Genomic DNA, 22,343 nt, shown 5'->3' with positions numbered 1-22,343 from the left:
GATTGGATGGGACATCAGCGATCATGTCTCCGCTGACATCCGATGCCCCATAGAGATGCATGGGGCATTCGTTCAGATCCGCCAAAAAAATGGACAGGCGGATCTGAACGGTCCGCCTGTGTGAAAGGGGCCTAAGACTCCTTTCACACCAACAATCCGATCAGATCCGCCTGTCAGTTTTTTAGGCAGACCTGATCAGATTCTCCATGCATCCCTATGGCGCAGTGGATATCAGCGGAGACATGTCCGCTGACACCCGCTGCTATCCGATTCCGATCCGGTCCGTGAAATCCGGACGGATGGAAACCATATTTTGCATCTGTCCAGGGGATCGGATCGGATAGGATCGGATGAGAATGGACAGGCGGTCTGTTCTCATCTGATTTCCCCATAGAGAGCAGCGGGGATCTGACACCTCCTTCTCTGCACACAATGTGGAGACGGAGCTGTCATCTGCCTGCTCAGCGGGTATCGGCGGATCGATCCCCCGCTGAGCAGAGAATGGACCACACCGGACAGCGGATCGTGTGAAAGGACCCTTAAGCTTTATAAGCCAAATGACCCATCCAGCAAAAGTTCTAGATGACATCTCCATCCTGCTGATTCTACTAGAGAGAGTGATAAAAAATGTCCTAAAACTCTGAGCAGTAAGCCGCCAAGGGGCATTAAGAGCCCTGATTCTGGCCAAGCTTCCTGCTGAGGATGTAGACCTAGAGAGATTGACATCATGGCTCAATTATTACTCCAACTGGACTGGAGGGGATCCCATCTGGAGCTGTAAGTCACCAAAGGATCCTTCCTAGATGTGCAAAGCTGGTAGAGACATACCCAAAAAGACTTGCAACTGTAATTGCAGCGAAAGGTGGTTCTACAAAGTATTGACTCAGGGGGGCTTAATACAAATGCAACCCACACTTTTTACATATTTGTAAAAAAAATTGAAAACTATTTATCGTTTTCCTTCCACTTTACAATTATGTGTGTAGCACTGCCCCCTTGAGGACTGCTGAAATCTTTATCTTTTAGGATCCCTCTGGGTTACAGTTAGTAATTACATGCACAACTTTAACACTTTACTTTCCGGCTCAGTCAATAATTAGTCTAGGGATGTGAGAAGGGATAGAGTGGGATACTCCAGAATTGAACTATTCACAATTGATGAGGACTCCTATCTGAAGATGCAGCCAAGTAGCAGATTCACCATGCCACTAGATGAACTTAAGGTAAAGTCTCTGAAGTGAAGACTTGATTGAGAGGGTACTCGCCTAGCACCCCCTTTCATTCCACCAGCTCACACCCGTTCCTTAACTACTCCAATCCGGGGTGGCCCCCTCACAGGTCAGGCCCTCAGACATGATCCCATGTACTCACAATGCTGTTTTTCCAGGTTCTCCAGTGCCTCAACCCCTCTAGTCAGCTATCCTGGACCTCTGGGTTCAGCTCCTTCCATCTGGCTTACAAGGCCGACTGCCTGTGACCACGTGCCACCAATGCAGAGGAGGAGACAGCCGTCACCCTCCCTCCGGGACTCTGCTCACCAGCCAAAGACCCCAAGCACATGTGCTCCTGGCTTTTATACCACAATGCACCGAGACAGCAGTTTGAGCCAATCACCGGGGCTGTATCAAAGCCTGTGTACCCATTGGTCCAGTTTCCTCCACTGTCCAATATGCCTCCCCATTAGACCAGTGTGAAACATTCCCTAGACCAGATGAATCACACACTGAGCACCATGAGCAGGCCTAACTCACAGACCCTACTCTCTGTTAAGCAGAAAGCAATATAGAATATGCCTGCTGCTCCTCTGATAGGCAGACAGAGCCAGAAGCGATACTCTCTCTCTAGCACCTACCTATTAGGGTGCTACATGTGCCACTTTGCGTTGGTCTATCCCATAAAATCCCCCAAAAATACATTTACGTTTTTGGTTGTACCATGACAACATGTGGAAAATTTCAAGGGGTATGAATACTTTTTCAAGGCACTGTACATGAAGTTCTGCTGTAATAGGCATCATGTTACATGAGGTGTTCTGCTACAAATGCAATGTTACCTACGGTGTTGTGCCACTACAGATGCCATGTTGCCTTGGGTGTTCTGCCAGAAGTGCCATGTTTTCTGAAGTGTTTTGCCACCACTGATGCCATGTAACTTGGTGTTCTGCTACCAATGATTCCAAGTAACTTGAGGTGTTCTGCTACCAATGATTCCAAGTAACTTGAGGGGTTCTGCTATCACAGATGCCATGTTACTTGAGGTGTTCTGCTACCACAGCACCATGTTATCTAGGTTCTCTGCTGCTACAGACTCCATGTTACCAGTTGCTAAAAACATAAAAAATCGGCGCTCAATTAATCCCCAATAATATACTAGATAAGTGAACTCACTTAAAATATAAACATCAATAATAATACAGATAAATAAGTGGCATCAAAATAATAGTGATGTGATAAAGTGCGTGAAGTGCCAAAGGTGCATAAAAATACATATATAAGTGACAACAGCCTTCAAAAAAATATCAGCAAAAATTGAACGAACAATAGCAAGCAAATGTCACTAAAGTGACAGTGAAAATAACAGGGCCAAGTGATGGTAGACTAAACAAAGTCACCAAAAGGATAAGATCTGAAGTTAAAATGAACAATGAATACACAGTAACAAAAAATCAATAAACTGTGTAAATATAGATGCAATAAGATATCCTAATAATCACAAAGTGAAAATGATAGCTCATACAGGAATAAAAAGTTCATATAAAAAGTTCATAAAAATTGTGAATTCCAAAAAACGTAGTGTTGATGTGCAAAATAGCCAAAAGTGCGAAAAACTGTGACCAATCACAAGGTGCGGGAAACTGCTTATCGGGTGATGGTGAGCATATATCCTAAATGAGTGAAATGGCCGCTCACCTCCACAACACTCTTTAAGAGTGTTTATACCAATAGGTATTAGGATCACCAATAGGGTGGTAAGCGGTCCTGTGGTGGTCCCTTTAGAGGTCAGCTGTACAGATCCTTATGGCTAACCAGCATCAAACATCAAAGGAAAGGATATCCTATATGGGTTCCAGGCTCAAACACCAAATAAAGGGAAGGACTTCATAGTGTAGCAAGTTTAAAATCAAACAATTTATTCAGTAAAAACAAACAGTGATCAATTCACATTTAGCTTCATAGGGAAACAGCATGTAAACAGTAGCGTGGCAAGCGGTATGGCGCTTGAATGTAGCAGCTTCCGATCTCGGCCGTGGACCGGAAATGACGTCAGACGGCTTCTCCCGACGTGTTGCGTCACAGCGCAGCGCAGCGTGACTTTATCAAGGGATGGTCCCTTGATAATGTCACGCTGCACTGCGCTGTTACCATTTGCGCATTCTTCCACACTAAGGACCAGAAGAAAAAAGACTTAGAACTCAGCTTGTCACAAGTGGAGTTTTAGGTTAGTTGGTGTGGGTAAAGTGGGAAAGGGTTTTTGTTATCTATAGAGATCAGCATTAAGACTGGGTTCTCACTGGGTTGCGGAGCGGCTTGCAGCAGGAGGTCCTGTGCGTCCCGGTCACCGTTTTAGGTCGAAATTCAAAATTTAAATGGACCAAAAGACTTACATGAATTATCTGCAAACCACTCCGCAGCAGTCACGGAGCTGTGTGAACCGGCTCCATTGAGAGCCAATCACACTCTCCTGACATGCGAATTTGGATGCAGGGAAACCCAGCCGAATTGATAAGCCTACAAATTGATCCTTATCAGAAGGTTACTGAAACCACCAGATGAACATGATAGTTAAGCACATAGCATTTTCATAAGCAGAGTTGAGCAATGGCACCCGGAGTATTTCAGCACATCTCCTGAGCAATTCTTGCGATTTGGCAATGATTTTTTTGGCTGCTACAAGTGTCTATACCCATCTGCATCTTCTTTAAAATATACATTTGAAATGTTCTGATCGAAAAGGGTCCCTCATGGGTTTTTGAAAAAGTTACAATGAAGTAGTGAGTTGATGTTCTTTAATGTTTCTATGTGGTCTCCTTCAATCCTACTATATCCACAGAAAATCTCATTTTCCGCAATTTAAGGAAACAAAATAACTGAAATATGTTTTGGTTCACTTTATTTGTTGTTGTTATAAAGGAGAAGCTTGATAGGCTGACATAAAAAAGTGCATTGGGAAAATCTTCAGACACAATGAGAGCTATGAATCTGATTAAAAGCCTCGGCCCTTGCAGAGCCAGCTATTAACTCATATCTGCATGCCTGAAGGTTCCCGAGATCCTTTAATCATTGTCTGCAGAGACTGATTATTAAGGAAGAACAGAGCTTGGCAACGCTATCACAGAACAATGTCCACGCCGCTGATCTGCTGCATTTCTACATGATGAGTATAAACTGAGGCTCTGGGCCGAGTCCTGGAATTCACAGATTGGGAATTAATAGATGGACAGATAAACATGTTACTAGCAACACTGGTATAGACAGATAGAGCAGGGAGATAGGACTGACTAGCAGCCTGTACCCTCAATAACAAATAAATGTCCTGTGCTGATCACAATGCCACTGACATCTAAAATAGATACAAAGGAGCTTTCTTCTGTTATCAAAACCAGCACATTAAAAGTTAAAGTGATACATTATCCTTATTTTCCAAAAATAATTCATACACATCCACTACATTATAGTCCCTGTAATCAATTTTTCATTGATTGTTTCTTACTTTCATGGGCGGGACAGATTTCCCCTCACTCACTGCATTCATTCATAACTGAAGCATAGTAAACTATGTTTACTATGCTTCAGTGTGTGAATGAATAGGAATCTGCTTGGCACAGAGCACTTCCTATTCATTCACTGTCCAGTGCAGCTGAGGCTGCAAAGAAAGGGACTGGGGAATCTCTGTCCTCAGTCCCTTTCATTGTCTCAAAAGTGAGACATCAGAGATCTCTTTAGACCCCTGATATTTCACCAAAGCCCCTCGACGGGCCTCCTAAAAAAAAAAAAAAAAAAAAAAAAAGGTTAAAAAAAATCAAGAAAAAATAATATTGTAAAAAATTAATAAAATAATATTTTAAAAATACTGACACCATCCACAGCTCTACTGACACCATCCTCTGCCCTACTGACACTGTTTTTATACTTTTTTTTTTTTTTTTTTAATAAATGTTTGTTGACATTTATTAAAAAAAAAAAAAAAATTAAAGGAACACTTTTTAATCAGAGTATAGCATCAAGTCAATTAAACTCCTGGGGTATTGCTCTGATCAGTTAAGTAGCAGAGGGGGTTGTTAATCAGTTTTAACTGCTTTGGTGTTAATGAAAGTAACAAAATGTGCACTAGATGGGCAACAATGAGACGATCTTCAAAACAGGAATGGTTTACAAGTGGAGGCAACTGACATTTTTTTCCCCTACTCATAGTTTCTGTTTTTTATTAGTTTTGCATTTGGCTAGGGTCAGTGTCACTTCTGGTAGCATGAGGCAATACCTGGACCCTATAGAGGTCGAACAGGCATTCCAACTCTTCCAGGATGGCACATCAATACGTGCCATTGCCAGGTTTGCTGTGTCTCCCAGCACAGTCTCAAGAGCATGGAGGAGATTCTAGGAGACAGGCAGTTACTTTAGGAGAGCTGGACAGGGCCTTAGAAGGTCCTTAACCCATCAGCAGGACCAGTATCTGCTCCTTTGTGCAAGGAGGAACAGGAAGAGAACAGCCAGAGCCCTACAAAATGACCTCCAGCAAGACACTGGTGTGCATATCTCTGACCAATCACAAATAGACTTCATGAGGGTGGCTTAAAGGCTCAATGTCCTCTAGTGGCCCCTGTGCTCACTGCCCAGCACCATGGAGCTTGATTGGCATTTGCCATTGAACACCAGAATTGCCAGGTCAGCCTCTGGCGTCCTGTGCTTTTCACAGATGAGAGCAGGTTCATCCTGAGCACATGTGAGGGTTTGGAGAAGCTGTGGAGAATGTTATGCTGCCTGTAACATTGTTCAGCATGCCTGGTTTGGTGGTGGGTCAGTGATGGTCTGAGGAAGCATATACATGGACGGGATGCACAGACCTCTACAGGCTAGACAATGGCACCCTGACTGCCATTAGGTATCGGGATGAAATCCTTAGACCTATTGTCAGACCCTACACTGGTGCGGGGGGGCCTGGGTTCTTCCTGGTGCACAACAATGCCTGGCCTCATGTAACAACAGTATGCAGCCAGTTCCTGGAGGAAGAAGGAATGGATACCATAGTTACATAGTAGTTGAGGTTGAATAAAGACAATAGTCCATCCAGTTCAACCTGTGTAGGTGTGTTTGGACGTAATTATTTCCCATACCCCTGAATGTTTTGATCCTTGAGTTGTACGTCCAAGAGTCCATACTCCCTGCAGTTACTACCACTTCTGGTAGAGAATTCCACAAACTTGTAGCCCTTTACCATTGAATGGCCCCTACGCTTGCCTGACCTAAATCCAATAGAACACCTCTGGCACATTATGTTTCAGGCCATCTGACACTGCCAGGTTGCACCTCTGTCTGTTCAGGAGCTCAGTGATGCCCTGATACAGATCCGGGATGTAAAACCCCAGGACACCATCCGTCGTCTCATTGGGAGCATGCCCAGACATTGTCAGGCATGCATACATGCCCTTCGGGGGCCTTACAAACTACTGAGTACCATTTTGAGTTGCTGCAATAAAATTTCAGCAAAATGGATTAGCTTGCTGCATAATTTTTCCATCTTGATTTTCGGGGTGTCTTTGAATTTAGCCCTCTGTAGGTTGATAATTTTCATCAAATGATGTGGCGTCCTTTAGTTCCTAACACTTTACCCAGTCCATATCAGTATAGGCAGGGGAGGACTGGGCCAGGGGGGCAATTGACCCCCGGGTCGCACTGATGCCCTGTAAAAAGGCGGCACTGCTTCTGCCACAGACATGCCTAAAGGATTCCTGGTGTAGAGAAGTACATTTTCCCCACTGCTGACCTACTGAGTGAGGAATAAAGACAAGGACAGAGCGCATGCCTCTTCCCCAGCATGGATGGTGTAAACTGTGTTTGAGCAGAGGCTGGTTCCATGCCCCACTGGAGACTCTCTCCCCCAGCCAGTCTCGAGTTCGGCCAGTGAGTAGAGAGTACCTGGAGTGGAGCTTCAGCCTGGAATGGGGGTCAGGAGAAAGAGGGAGAGTGGGAGGAGGGCCGAGTCACTGCACCATGGGCCTCTGGTCTGTACTTGCCCCTTGGGCCAAACGTTGCCAGTCAGCCCCTGATTATAGGATATCCAGCATGTTTTTTATTTTTTTCCCATTGAGATCTGATGTGTTTTCAAAGTGTTCCTTTAATCTTTTTGAGCAGTGTGTGTGTGTGTGTTTGTGTGTGTGTGTATGTATGTACAGTATAAAAAATTCGCTATTGTCACACGGATCCTCCTTCCGGCCAATCAGGGAGCGGGTCTAATACCTGATTCTTGATTGGCCGCAAGGCAAACCCCATGCCATTGGCCGAGGAGGAGGCGGGAGTGGGAGGACCAGAGGAGACGCGCCGGGGGACTGAGGAGAAGCCGCGCCGCCGCTGATGATCCAGGTAAGTGCACTGAATTGAAGGGGGCACGCACGCTGATCTCTGCATTGAAGGGGGCATGTACGCTGGTCACTGCATTGAAAGGGGCATGTACACTGGTCACTGCATTGAAAGGGGCATGTACACTGGTCACTGCATTGAAGGGGGCATGTACGCTGCTCACTGCATTGAAGGGGGCACGCACGCTGGTCACTACATTGAAGGGGGCACGTACGCTGGTCACTACATTGAAGGGGGCACGTACGCTGGTCACTACATTGAAGGGGGCCCGTACGCTAGTCACTACATTGAAGGGGGCCCGTACGCTAGTCACTACATTGAAGGGGGCATGTACGCTGGTCACTACATTGAAGGGGGCATGTACGCTGGTCACTACATTGAAGGGGGGATGTTGGCTGGTCACTGCATTGAAGGGGGCATGTACGCTGGTCACTGCATTGAAAGGGGCATGTACGCTGGTCACTACATTGAAGGGGGCATGTACGCTGGTCACTGCATTGAAGGGGGCATGTACGCTGGTCACTGCATTGAAGGGGGCATGTATGCTGGTAACTGCATTGAAGGGAGCATGTACGCTGGTCACTGCATTGAAAGGGGCATGTACACTGGTCACTGCATTGAAGGGGGCATGTACGCTGCTCACTGCATTGAAGGGGGCACGCACGCTGGTCACTACATTGAAGGGGGCACGTACGCTGGTCACTACATTGAAGGGGGCACGTACGCTGGTCACTACATTGAAGGGGGCCCGTACGCTAGTCACTACATTGAAGGGGGCCCGTACGCTAGTCACTACATTGAAGGGGGCATGTACGCTGGTCACTACATTGAAGGGGGCATGTACGCTGGTCACTACATTGAAGGGGGGATGTTGGCTGGTCACTGCATTGAAGGGGGCATGTACGCTGGTCACTGCATTGAAAGGGGCATGTACGCTGGTCACTACATTGAAGGGGGCATGTACGCTGGTCACTGCATTGAAGGGGGCATGTACGCTGGTCTCTGCATTGAAGGGGGCATGTTAATTTTGCACATTGACCCTGAGCCACTGACCCAGCTCCCCTCAATACCAGCTTGCAGAGAGGTATAGTGGTTTCCATCCCTCCTACAGCTGCTTCCTTCTCAAAACCAGTTATGACTCATGTATCATCTCCATATTGTATCAAAAATGTTTAGCATCCCACGTTCCTTAATAATCACAGCAAATTTCTAATTCGACCGCTGAGGAAGTCATGTGATTGTGACAACACACGTTGGGCGGGTGACACTGTGCAGTAGTCCGGAAATTACGCGGACAAAATCGCAGCGTTGCAATATTCACACATTTCTTGACCTTTAACCACTTGCCGACCGCTCACATGGAGCGTACTGCGGCAAAGTGGCTCGTTCCCGTCCAGCGATGTAGACCTACGTCGCTGGACTCCTCCCCCTGTAGGCGGCGCCCACGCGCCGCCGGAGGCGCGCTCCCGCTGTTTTCATTCACAGCGGGAGTCGGGCCAGGGGAGGAGCAGCGGCGATCGCCGCTGCTCTGCCCCGATCGTCGGGGAATCGAGTGAGGAGATCCGCCCGCATGTGTAAACAGAGCGGGCGGATCTCCATAGTGACAGGGACTGACAGATCGGAGTGTTCAGCATAGCTGAACATCCGATCTGTCCTTCTGTCACCTCCCCCCCCCCCCACACGTCAGTAAGCACCAGGCATACATTAACCCCTCCCTCTCCAATAAAATTAACCCCTTCACTGCCAGTGTCATTTTTACAGTAACAGTGCATATTTATAGCACTGATTACTGTAGAAATGTCACTGGTACCCCCAAAAGTGTCAAAAATGTCAGTCAAGGGTCCGATCTGTCCGCCGCAATGTCGCAGTCCCGCAAAAAAAATTGCAGATCACCGCCATTACGCGTTAAAAAAAAAAACACCAAAAATGACAGGAATCTTTCCCTTTGTTAGTAAACGCAATAACTTTTGCGCAAACCAATCAAAATACGCTTATTGCGATTTTTTTTACCAAACATAGGTAGCAGAAAACAAATTGGCCAAAAATTAAAAAAAAAATTGATTTTTACATTTTTTTGGGGGGGAATTTCATATAAAAAAATGTTAAAAATATTGTTATTTTTTTCAAAATAAAAGCTCTTTTGTTGTTTATAGAGCAAAAAGTAAAAATCGCGCAGGTGATCAAATACCACCAAAAGAAAGCTCTGTTTGTGGGGAAAAAAAGGACGTAAATTTTGTTTGGGTACGGCGTCGCACGACCGTGCAATTGTCAGTTAAAGTCGCACATTGCCGAATCGCAAAAAGTGGCCTGGACGGAAGACAGCAAAATCCTCCGGTGGTCAAGTGGTTAAAGTGGAACTTAACCCAAAACCGGAAGTTTTGCCCTTTCTCCTTCTCTCCCACATTGGGAATATTTTTTTTCTTTGGCAGATACTAGGTTTTGAGAGATACCAGCTCCCACTTTGGGTCAGATCGCGGCAGTGGATCCATCGGAAGTCCCCCCCCTGCAAGTTTCCGTTCCAGGTCCCAGAAGGCTGTGGGACCATTCATAAAAGTGCAGAGTGGCTCACGTATGTGCAGTGTGAAGGCAGCTGTGAAGCTGCAAGCAGTCAAACCTGACTGCCCACAGTTACCAAACCGGTGCTGGGGGCCCTAAAGGCTGGTGAAGAACCGGCTTGGATGAGGATGGTGCTGGATCCCTGGACATGTTATTGTCCCTTTCTTAACAGTAAGCAGCTACAGTTTTTTTGCAGAACTAACTGAAGCTCCTCTTTAACATCCACCAGACCAATCAGAGAACCTTTTACAATAGAGTGATGAAGTTCGATTTAAAATCCATGGAGCATCCTTGCCTCTTCCATAAGTGATGCAACAAACATTGCATATACACCTTGCCAGGAACAGTAAGAATAAACTGAATGCGTTGCATGTACCTTCAAAGGCCAGGCGTGGCCGATTGGATCCCAAATGGCACGTACCTGTGACACTCAGCTGGCAAGATGGCTGATGGATGAGCTGCGTACAAGACAAATGGGCTCTGCACTTCCCCGGACAGCTCATAAATGCTTTCGCTGCCCGTAAAGGATCTGAGGAGGATGTTTGCTTTGTGTCTCCACCGGGGATATTCACACAATGGCCATCGGAATCCTGCAGAAACGTTGTTACGAGCTGCAAATGTATAAATGATCTCACAATCCAACAAGACGAGCCTGTTTTATCGGCTTAGGGAAAACCTTTGACATGAACTTGAAAGAAGAACTTTTGGCTGCCCAGAGTTCCTCCATGATAGTGTGGTACATGAGGAGAGAACAATTCTAGCCATCAAGGGAGAAAAAAATACATATTAATGAAAGGAAAAGATATAAAAGTCAATTTAAAAAGCAGTGATACTTCTTTAAAGTGATCCTAGCATCAGAAATTTTTTTTCATGTTAAGTGCTTGCATGCAATGTAATGCATACGTGTAACACTTCCAGGAATTTATTACTTCGCACAGAGATCACAGGGACCCCACCTGACAGTATCTTTATCTGATCTTTTCTCCAGAAGGATGGTGCCATTTTTCTTGAGCCATCATGCTGGGCTGAGATTCTAGTTCAAGTTCTTGGCTGTGATCGGGAATGTCTGATTAAACACAGCAGATGCCGATCAGCGGGTGGAAGACCACCGGCACCCACCCATCATTGAGCATTCACACAGGACAGAACCCTGCCTATGCAAACAAGGCAGAGCCCTGTCCTGTCAGCAATTCATTTTCTTTCCCCGCAAAGCAGGGAGTAAAATCCATGACTTCCCTTAGTAAAAGCAGCACAGACTGTACACAAAAACCCTGGCTAGGCACACATTTAACCCTTTGATCGCCCTAGATGTTTAACCCCTTCCCAGCCAGTGTACACATAGAAACATAAACATAGAATGTGTCGGCAGATAAGAACCATTTGGCCCATCTAGTCTGCCCAATATATCTGAATCCTATGAATAGTCCCTGGCCCTATCTTATATGAAGGATAGCCTTATGCCTATCCCATGCATGGTTAAACTCCTTCACTGTATTTGCAGCTACCACTTCTGCAGGAAGGTTATTCCATGCATCCACTACTCTCTCAGTAAAGTAATACTTCCTCATATTACTTTTAAACCTTTGCCCCTCTAATTTAAAACTGTGTCCTCTTGTGGTAGTTTTTCTTCTTTTAAATATGCTCTCCTCGTTTACCGAGTTGATTCCCTTTATGTATTTAAAAGTTTCTATCATATCCCCTCTGTCTCTTCTTTCTTCCAAGCTATACATGTTAAGGTCCTTTAACCTTTCCTGGTAAGTTTTTTCCTGCAATCCATGGACTAGTTTAGTAGCTCTTCTCTGAACTCTCTCTAGAGTATCTATATCCTTCTGGAGATATGGCCTCCAGTACTGCGCACAATACTCCAAGTGAGGTCTCACCAGTGTTCTGTACAGCGGCATAAGCACTTCTCTCTTTCTACTGCTTATACCTCTCCCTATACATCCAAGCATTCTGCTGGCATTTCATGCTGCTCTATTACATTGTCTTCCCACCTTTAAGTCTTCTGAAATAATTACTCCTAAATCCCTTTCCTCAGATACTGAGGTCAGGACTGTGTCAAATATTCTATATTCTGCCCTTGGGTTTTTACGCCCCAGGTGCATTATCTTGCACTTATCCACATTAAATTTCAGTTGCCAGAGTTCTGACCATTCTTTTAGTTTTCCTAAATCCTTTTCCATTTGGCGTTTCCCTCCAGGAACATCAACCCTGTTACATATCTTTGTGTCATCAGCAAAAAGACAAACCTTACCATCGAGGCCTTTTGCAATATCACTTATGAAGATATTAAACAAAATTGGTCCCAGTACAGATCCCTGAGGTACCCCACTGGTAACATAACCTTGTTCTGAATGTTCTCCATTGACTACAACCCTCTGTTGTCTGTCACTCAGCCACTGCCTAATCCACTCAACAATATGGGAGTCCATGCTCAATAACTGCAGTTTATTGATAAGTCTTCTATGTGGGACAGTGTCAAAAGCCTTACTAAAATCTAGATATGCAATGTCTACTGCACCTCCACAGTCTATTATTTTAGTCACCCAGTCAAAAAAATCTATAAGATTTGTTTGACATGATCTCCCTGAAGTAAACCCATGTTGTTTTTCATCTTGCAATCCATGGGATTTAAGATGTTCCACAATCCTATCCTTTAATAGGGTTTCCATTAATTTGCCAACTATTGATGTCAGACTCACTGGTCTATAGTTGCTCGATTCCTCCCTACAACCTTTCTTGTGAATCGGCACGACATTTGCCAATTTCCAATCTTCCGGGACGACTCCTGTTACTAATGATTGGTTAAATAAATCTGTTAATGGTTTTGCCAGCTCACCACTAAGCTCTTTTAATAATTTTGGGTGTATCTCATCAGGACCCTGTGACTTATTTGTCTTCCCTTTAGACAGCAATCTTAGAACGTCTTCCTCTGTAAAGACACATGCATCAAACGATTCATTAGTCATCCTTTCAAGTGGAGGTCCTTCTCCTTTTTCTTCTGTAAAAACTGAACAGAAGTATTCATTAAGGCAGTCGGCTAGCCCTTTATTCTCTTCTACATACCTTCCGTCCTTTGTTTTTAATTTAGTTATTCCTTGTTTTAATTTCCTTTTTTCATTTATATATCTGAAGAATGTCTTATCCCCCTTTTTCATAGACTGAGCTAGTTTTTCTTCTGCCTGCGCTTTAGAAGTTCTTATAACTTGCTTGGCCTCTTTCTGCCCAATCTTGTAGATTTCCTTATCTATATTGCTCTGGGTTTTTTTATAATTACAAAATGCTAGCTTTTTATTTTTAATGATTTGGGCCACTTCTGCTGAGTACCACAGTGGTCTCTTCCTTTTTTTGCTTTTACTGACAAGTCTAATGCAATTTTCTGTTGCCTTCAATAATGCACCTTTTAAGTAGTCCCATTTCTCCTGGACTCCATGTAATTTGTTCCAGTCTGATAAGGACTTATTTATGACTAATTTCATTTTTGAAAAGTCTGTTTTTCTAAAATCTAAAACTTTTGTTTTTGTGTGGTGTGACTCTTTCACAGTTCTTATATTAAACCACACTGACTGGTGATCACTAGATCCCAAGGTTCGCCTACAATGACATCATATACCGAATCCCCATTTGTGAATACCAAATCCAAAATGGCCTCCCTCCGGGTTGTCTCCTCAACCACTTGTTGCAGAGACAACCCCAGTAGGGAATTTAGAATATCTGTACTCCTGGTAGAACTTGCTATTTTGGTTTTCCAGTTTATATCTGGAAGATTGAAATCTCCCATAATGATAACTTCTCCTTTCATTGTCATTTTAGCTATTTCTTCAACTAGTAGATCATCTAGTTACATTAGTACAGTGACAGTGCATATTTTTTAGCACTGATCACGAGTAGTGTCACCAGTTCCCAAAAAGTGTCAGTTTGTGTCCGGATGTCTTCTATAAGTCGCTGATTCCCGTCATTACTAGTTAAAAAAGAAAATAAAATCCAGTGTAGCAGGACCCCCTTGGGGGCTGCTGGGTAATAGGTCCTCCTCTGCACTCCCTGAACCCTGAGTAAACTCCGACCCGCTTGGCACTACAGGTTCCATCATTTTTCTGTGTATTAATACTCTTGACACTTAAGTATCAGTGTAACTGTTTACTGGACAAATCAAATGCAGCAGGTACAAGAATAACACACCAGACTTTGTAATCAAGAAACAGAGTGTTAGTCTCTCAAATCCCAATATCACACGTGGGACCTGAGGGACAAACACCAATCCAGATCAAACACTTAGCAATATATGTACACACACACAAACATATATATATATATATATATATATATATATATATATTTATAGTAAATGAGAGTGACTGCAATGTAATATTATGGTATCCACTACAAGGCAACTCAGACTTAATATTCTCAGCTATAAACTGCTGCTTCCTCTTTAACCACTTCTGGACCAGAAGATTTCCCCCCTTAATGACCAGGCCCTATTTTGCGATCCAACACTGCGTTAATTTACCAGACAATTGCGCGGTCGTGCGACACTGTACCCAAATAAAATGGACATCCTTTTTTTCCCCCACAAATAGAGCTTTCTTTTGGTGGTATTTGATCATCTGTGCGATTTTTATTTTTTGCGCTATAAACAAAAAAATAGCGACAATTTTGAATAAAAAACAATATTTTTGTCATTTTTATTGTGGTTTTTTTTTTACTAGTAATGGCGGCGATCTGCAAATTTTTGTGGGACTGCGACATTGTGGCGGACAGATCGGACCCCTAACTGACATTTTTGACACTTTTGGGGGTACCAGTGACATTACTACAGTAATTAGTGCTAAAAATATGCACTGTTACTGTAATAATGCCATTTCCAGGGAAGGGGTTAATACTATTAGTGATCAAGGGGTTAAATGTGACCCCAGGGTAGTGATTCTAACTGTGGAGGGGTTGGGCTTGTGAGATGATCACAGTGACATGCAATCCTATATAGCAGGATCACATAGCCTCTGTGATCACTTCAGGGAGAATGACAGACGGCTGTGTTTACATCAGCCATCCGTCCTTCTCTGTCAGTGGGGGGGGGGGGGGGAGATTGCGAGTGGCCGGGGGCCATCAGAGCCGCCTGTCACACGTGCTGGCTCCCCGGGTGACGGCGCGCGCTTACCCCTTAGAGTCTCCTGAGCGAGCGACGTACTACGTCGGTTTGCCCAGGAGCGGCCGCCTGCCGCAGTAAATCTGCAGTGGGCGGTTGTCAAGTGGTTAACTAATAGAATCAGTCTAGATACCTGGCATAAACACATTAGAACTGGAGGCCCCCTTTAGGATTAACAAATGTAGTCACTACACTAGCAAGGCCTTGCATTTCTTCGCCGGCAGTTGGAGCTCTGATCGATTAGTTAAGTGATATTTGTAATCCACAAAGGGGTAGGTGTTATCAGGGTCCTAATGACGGATGTATACTGTGTACAGCTATATTTATACTTGCTGTTTCCCAAAGATCATCAGGCACTTTACTGCAGCGTCAGAGTCCAGCAGTGATCCTCTTGCAAGACCGCTCCTTCTGGTGCTGTGTCACAGGCAAGGATCTCAGCACATTCTGTATTAGGCCGCTCTTTCAGCGCCGCTCACTGTCTCTTACTTCTCCACACTGGACCGGTCACCTCTCCGTGACTCTCTCTGTCCTCCTCAATCAGGATGTGCCCTCCACACTCTAGGCCTCGCTCTCAGGGCTCTCTCCTGATCAGTCTCTCTCTGCAGCTCTTCTCCGCACACCCGCACTTCATGAGTTCCCCCCGAAGCACGAGAGTGTGCATCCGACTTCGCCCCCAATTTATCTCGCCTCCCATGATCCTCTGCGGATCCCTCAAAGCTCCCTGGGAGTGTGGTCCAGTCAATCCCTCAATGCATGGTCTCCCCCTTCTTTCAAACTACATCCCCCATAATCCAGTTCGATACTCCATGGGAGAAACCGATCTTTCTTACAAAGTTCTTAAAGGAGCAGCTAAACATGACCTAAACCGCAACTCCGTACTATGACACAGTAAATCCAGCATGGCTACACCAGTATACTGTATATACCATGGTTTGTAGACGCTATAATTTTTGCGCAAACCAATCAATATACGCTTATTGGGATTTTTTTTTACCAAAAATTAGTAGCAGTTTTTTTTTTTTTGCAAAATCTTTTTGTTTATAGAGCAAAAAAACAAAACCGCAGAGGTGATCAAATACCACCAAAAGAAATCTCTATTTGTGGGGGAAAAAAATGACAAAAAAGCTGGCCATAGATGAGTAGTTTTTTCATTCAGTAAGTGAAATGAATGAAAAAAAAAAAAAAAAGAAAATCAATCAATCAGATTCCTCCATTCACACAAATGAGGTGGCTGGAGAAATCCCCCCATGCTGGGAAGTTGTATTCTGACAGTGGGACCCGACGTTGTCAGAATGCATTGATCAGCAGCTACAGCTCAACAAAAGTTTTCCAAGTTGCCCATTTGAAGTCAATCGAAAAAATCTCCTTCTGTCGAATAGGGATGGCCACACACTGATCAAAATTGGACTGTTCCCTGCTGAACTGGGCGAATTTCGATCTGTCTACGGACACATCTGGCAGTTTGGGATTGCAGGCAGAATCACAGCAACTCTGCCTGCGATTCCATATCCAACGGCAACAGTGGCAAAACCCACCATGTATGTTTGGGTGGCATTCATTTTTAACCACTTGCCGACCGCCTGCCACAGTGTTACAGAAGCAGGCTGGATCAGATGCCCGAACCAATATAGTACTAGTTCGGCCACGTTCCTAGTGCAGGGGGGGCGAGCGCGCGCCGCCGGCGCTATCCCGCCGCCACTAGGCAGCGGGGATGCAGATGCACGGGGCTGGCGGCCGCGTTTGCCGACGGCCACCCGCGATCGCTCCCCGCTGAGAGAGGAGGACAGGCAGCTGTTGTAAACACAGTCGACCGTTCTTCTCCCTGGAATGATCACAGAGCGCCTGTGATCCTTCTATATAGGATCACAGGTCTCTATGGTCATTCCACAAGCCATGCCCACCACAGTTAGAATCACTCCCCTAGGCTTACATTTAACCCCTTGATCAACCAGTGTTAACCCCTTCCCTGCCAGTGTTATTATTACAGTAACAGTGCATATTTATAGCACTGATTACTGTAGTAATGTCACTGGTCCCCCTCAAATGTGTCAAAAAAATGGATTTTTGTAAGAACTTACCGTAAAATCCTTTTCTCTTAAGCTCATTGACAGACGTAGTCTTCTTGATTCTCAAGAGCTGGGTTATGTTGTCTCCGCAGGAGTAGGACTAGGCAGAATGACAAAACGTTCTGGCTCCACCTTAGGGGCAGTCCCTGAGGGTATATCCTCCCTCTCTCTGCTACAGGGAATCAGTTCTGTTTAAAGCAGTACAGAGAATTTAACCCAACCCAACTCAATGATAGAGGGGCGGGTACTACGTCTGTCAATGAGCTTGAGAGCCGGGTCACACTATTGCGATGCGGGAAGGCTGCGAATTCGCAGCCTTTTCCCGCATCGCACACGCACCCCCGGCAGTTCACACTGCCATATGCGATCCGCTGGGGGTGTCAATGTAATCTTAACGACACCCCCAGTTTGATCGCATATCGCAGTGCGATCGTGCAGTTCGCACAGGATGGGATCGCACAAGTGTGAACCGCTGTGCGATCCGATCCTGATGCGGCTGCAAAAATGCCTCCTGTGCGTGTTTGCACCGGGTGCGATGCGAATTTAGCCATACAAACTGTATGGCTAAACTCGCACCGCACAGCTGATCGCATGTAATGTCGGAGCAGTGCGCTCCGATATTACATGCGAACCCGGCACTCGCATCAGTGTGAACCGGGTCTGAGAGAAAAGGATTTTACGGTAAGTTCTTACAAAAATCCATTTTTCTCTATCGCTCATTGACAGACGTAGTCTTCTTGATTCTCAAGAGCTGGGACATCCAGAAGCAGTGCCACAAATGAGGGGTGGGATTGACAAAATCAAATCCAATCTAGAAGGCCCAACCGGTGCCAAACTAGAAGTTTTAAAGGCTCATTATAAACAAAGAATGAGACTAAAGAAAAATTTTCCAACGGAAAAAACCCTCGAGGTAGACCACTGGTCTCCTCAAATTGCGGCCTGCAAAACCTTGCGGCCAAACGAGGCATCAGATGATGCCATTACATCAACTTTATAATGTTTAGTAAAGGTATGCACCGACGACCAGGTAGCCGCCTTGCACACCTGGACCACTGACGCCTGATGGCGAAAGGCCCATGACGCACTAAGTGCCCGAGTGGAGTGCGCCTTAACAGGGAACGGGGGCTCCCGACCCTTAATAGAATAAGCCTGTACTACCGTCTGTCTGATCCATCTGGAAATGGTCGCGGCAGATGCAGGCAACCCCTTTTTGGGTCCATCTGGGATCACAAAAAGTGAATCCGTCTTGCGAAACGAGTCTGTCGTTTTCAAGTATACCCTGATCGCCCGGACCACATCCAAGGAGTGTAACGCAAACTCCCGAGGATGACTGGGCTTAGGACACAGGGAAGGTAATACAATTTCTTCATTCAGATGAAATTCTGAAACCACTTTTGGTAGGAAGGATGGATTCGGACGAAGAACCACCTTATCTCTATGAACCACCAGATATGGTGAACGACAAGATAATGCGGCCAGTTCTGACACCCTGCGTGCAGAAGTAATAGCCACCAAGAAGGCCATCTTCTGGGACAACGTGGGTAGAGGAATCTCCCTAATATCTTCAAAGGGAGGTTTCTGAAGAACCGACAACACTAAATTAAGATCCCAGGGGGGTAACGGCGCGTGCACTGGTGGAGCCAGATGTCGCACCCCCTGGATGAAATTCCGCACCAAGGAATGAGTAGCCAAAGGCTTCTGAAAGAAGATGGCTAATGCTGAGACCTGACCCTTGATAGTACTCAAGGCCAATTTCTGCTCAACCCCTTGTTGCAGAAAAGCCAATATTCGACTGATCGAATAAGACCGAGGACGGAACCCCAAAGGTTCACACCATGCAATGTAGGACTTCCATGTGCGATGATAAATCTTTCTGGAAGTCGCTTTCCTTGCTTCAACTAGCGTAGGAATAACTGAAGCTGACAAACCTTTGTCCTTCAGCACCTGGGTCTCAATAGCCAGGCCGTTAAAGCCAGCGATCGTAAAGCAGGATGGAAGATCGGTCCCTGAGACAGTAGATCCTCCCTGAGAGGAAGTCTCCACGGGACGTCCGCCACCAGTCTGACCATGTCGGCGTACCAAGCTCGACGAGGCCAGTCCGGAGCTACCAGGATTACTGGGATTCCTTCCTCCTCTATTCTGCGAAGAAGTCTTGGCAGTAACGCGCGAGGAGGGAAGGCATATATTAGCTGGTATTGCCCCCACGGGGCGATCAGTGCGTCTGCGGTTTCTGCTAGAGGATCGCGGGAGCGAGCCACGAATCTCTGAACTTTCCTGTTGAATCGTGATGCCAACAGATCCACATCCAGGGTGCCCCACCGTAGGCACAACTGGTGGAAAACGTCTGGATGGAGGGACCATTCCCCCTGATCCAGGGTCTGACGGCTGAGATAATCTGCCTGCCAATTCTCCACCCCCGGAATGAACACCGCAGAGATTGCTGGAACAAATCGTTCCGCCCAGCGAAGAATGCAAGCCACTTCTTTGGCCGCTCGGACACTCTTGGTGCCCCCCTGGTGATTGACATAAGCCACGGCCGTGGCATTGTCCGACTGGATCCGAACCGGGCTGCCCTGGAGCTGCTCGGTCCAGTGAATCAGACAAAGTCTGATCGCTCTCAGTTCCAATACATTTATCGGTAACCTGGATTCTTCCGGGGACCAAAGTCCCTGGACAGATAACTGACCGAGAATTCCTCCCCATCCGGATAGACTGGCATCCGTGGTCACTATCGTCCAATATATTGGCAGAAATGACTTTCCCTGGCTGAGCATCGGAGACCGAAGCCACCAGACCAGAGACTCTCTGGTCTGTTTGCTCAATCGGATCTGATTGTCCAGGGATTCCGGATTCCGATTCCATCTGAGAAGAATCTCTTGCTGAAGAATTCGGGTATGGGACTGGGCAAATGGGACTGCTTCGAACGAAGCCACCATCAACCCCAGAACCCTCATGCAAGTCCGAAGGGAAGACCAGCTGTTGGACAGTAACAACTGGACTGCTGATTGAATCTTTCGGAGTTTCCCTACCGGAAGAAAAACTCTCGTCCTGACTGTGTCTAGAATTAGACCCAGATATTCGAGCCTCTGGGTGGGAACCAGAAATGACTTTTGCTGGTTCACCAGCCACCCGAATTCCTGTAAAGAAATCATAGTAATTTCTATGTTTTGTAGCAAGGTCTGAGGAGACTCTGCATGAAGCAGAAGATCGTCTAGGTAACCAAGGATCGATATACCTCTTTGGCGCAGAAGTGCCAACATTGGGGCCAACACCTTTGTGAAGACCCGCGGAGCCGTGGCGAGACCGAAAGGTAACGCCACAAACTGATAGTGGTTCTCCTCTACGGAAAAGCGTAGAAACTGCTGATGTCCTGCGAAAATGGGAATGTGAAGATAGGCGTCCTTGATGTCTATGGACGCTAGGACATCCCCTGGATGCAGGAAGGCTGCTACCGTGCGAATGGACTCCATTCTGAATCTTCTTATGTTGACGAAAGAATTGAGTGCTCTTAAGTCCAGAATTGGACGCACTTTGCCCTCTTTCCTGGGTATTGTAAACAGGTTTGAATAAAACCCTTGAAACCGTTCTGTCCAAGGAACGTGGACTACCACTCCTTGTTGTAGTAAATCTGTGACTGCTCTCCGCAGATCTTCTAAACGATCTGCGGATAGACGGATATTGGAAGGGAAGAATCGCGCCGGTGGGAGAGATCGAAACTCGATCTTGTACCCTGACCTTATGACTTCGCAAACCCATTTGTCCGGGATTCTGGAAAGCCATGGATCCGGGAACCGGCGAAGACGTCCCCCCACCCCAGTTATGGGTGGGGGCGCACCTTCAGTCTTTGGATGGTTTATCTTCAGGTCTGGAGGGGGCGGGCTTTTGCTTGCCCGACCAACGACCCCTGACGCCTCCTGCAGGAGCTTTGGAGGACTTAGTTTTTTCACCCGCTGGACGAAAAAACCTCTTGTGAGCAGAAAAAGAAGGCCCTCGTCTTTGACGAGTTCCTCTACCTTTAAAATTTTGCGGTAAAAAAGGTGCTTTTTCCACTGGTGAGATCCTTAATGATCTCATCTAAGTTGGCTCCAAATAGACGCTCTCCTGAAAAGGGGATATTAGCCAATGCTTTTTTGGAACCTTGGTCGGCTAACCAACCTTTTAGCCACAGTGTACGCCTGAGAACCACTGCTGAGACTGATGCTCGCGCCATTAATGGAGTGGCGTCTAACGCCGCATCACATACAAACTGTAACCCCTGTATCATTTGTTCCAACAAATCTGATACCGCCTGAGGGACTTCTTCTAAGTCCCGGCGTAACCACTTGGTCCATTCAGTTACAGCCTGCGAAACCAGACCAATAGCAATTATTGGTCTGAAAGCTGATCCAATCAAGGAAAACATGGTGCGAGACATAGCTTCTATCTTGCGATCCACTGGATCTTTAAAAGACGGAGCGTCTTCTAAAGGAATAACCGTGGCTTTATTCAATCTAGCAATAGGTGAATCCACCACAGGTGGTTCTGTCCATTTCTTAATAAGGGTTTCCTCAAACGGATAACGCCTGTCAATGCGTTTAGAAATATTAAAAGTGCGTTTTGGCAGACGCCATTCTTCTTCGATTGGATTGCCAAAACATTTGGGCAATGGAAAAACCTTCGCCACTTTGATGCGCTTTTTAGTCCCAAAAGGGATCTCAGTTTCAGCTATTTCTGATGGAATACCCTGTAACCTTAAAGTCTCTTGAACAGATACAATGAGTGCGTTTACCAACGCTTCCTCTCGGGCTATGGCGGATGCTGAAACATCCTCCTCACTGTCTGAAGAGACAGGACCCGAGACACCAATCCCAGATGAAGTACCTGCAACTGCAGAAATAGGCTCAGAGTCTGAATCCGAGGTTTCAGATAATAAGGGGTTAGGCGGGGGTCGCTTTCTTGCGCCCTGTCCCTGACAAGCCACTTCCACCCGGGACACAAAAGTTTCCATAATAGCTGACAAAG

The sequence above is a fragment of the Pelophylax lessonae genome (genome assembly GCF_965119305.1).
Source record: "Pelophylax lessonae genome assembly, chromosome: 3".
NCBI lineage: Eukaryota > Metazoa > Chordata > Amphibia > Anura > Ranidae > Pelophylax > Pelophylax lessonae.
This window is presented reverse-complemented; position numbering follows the sequence as displayed.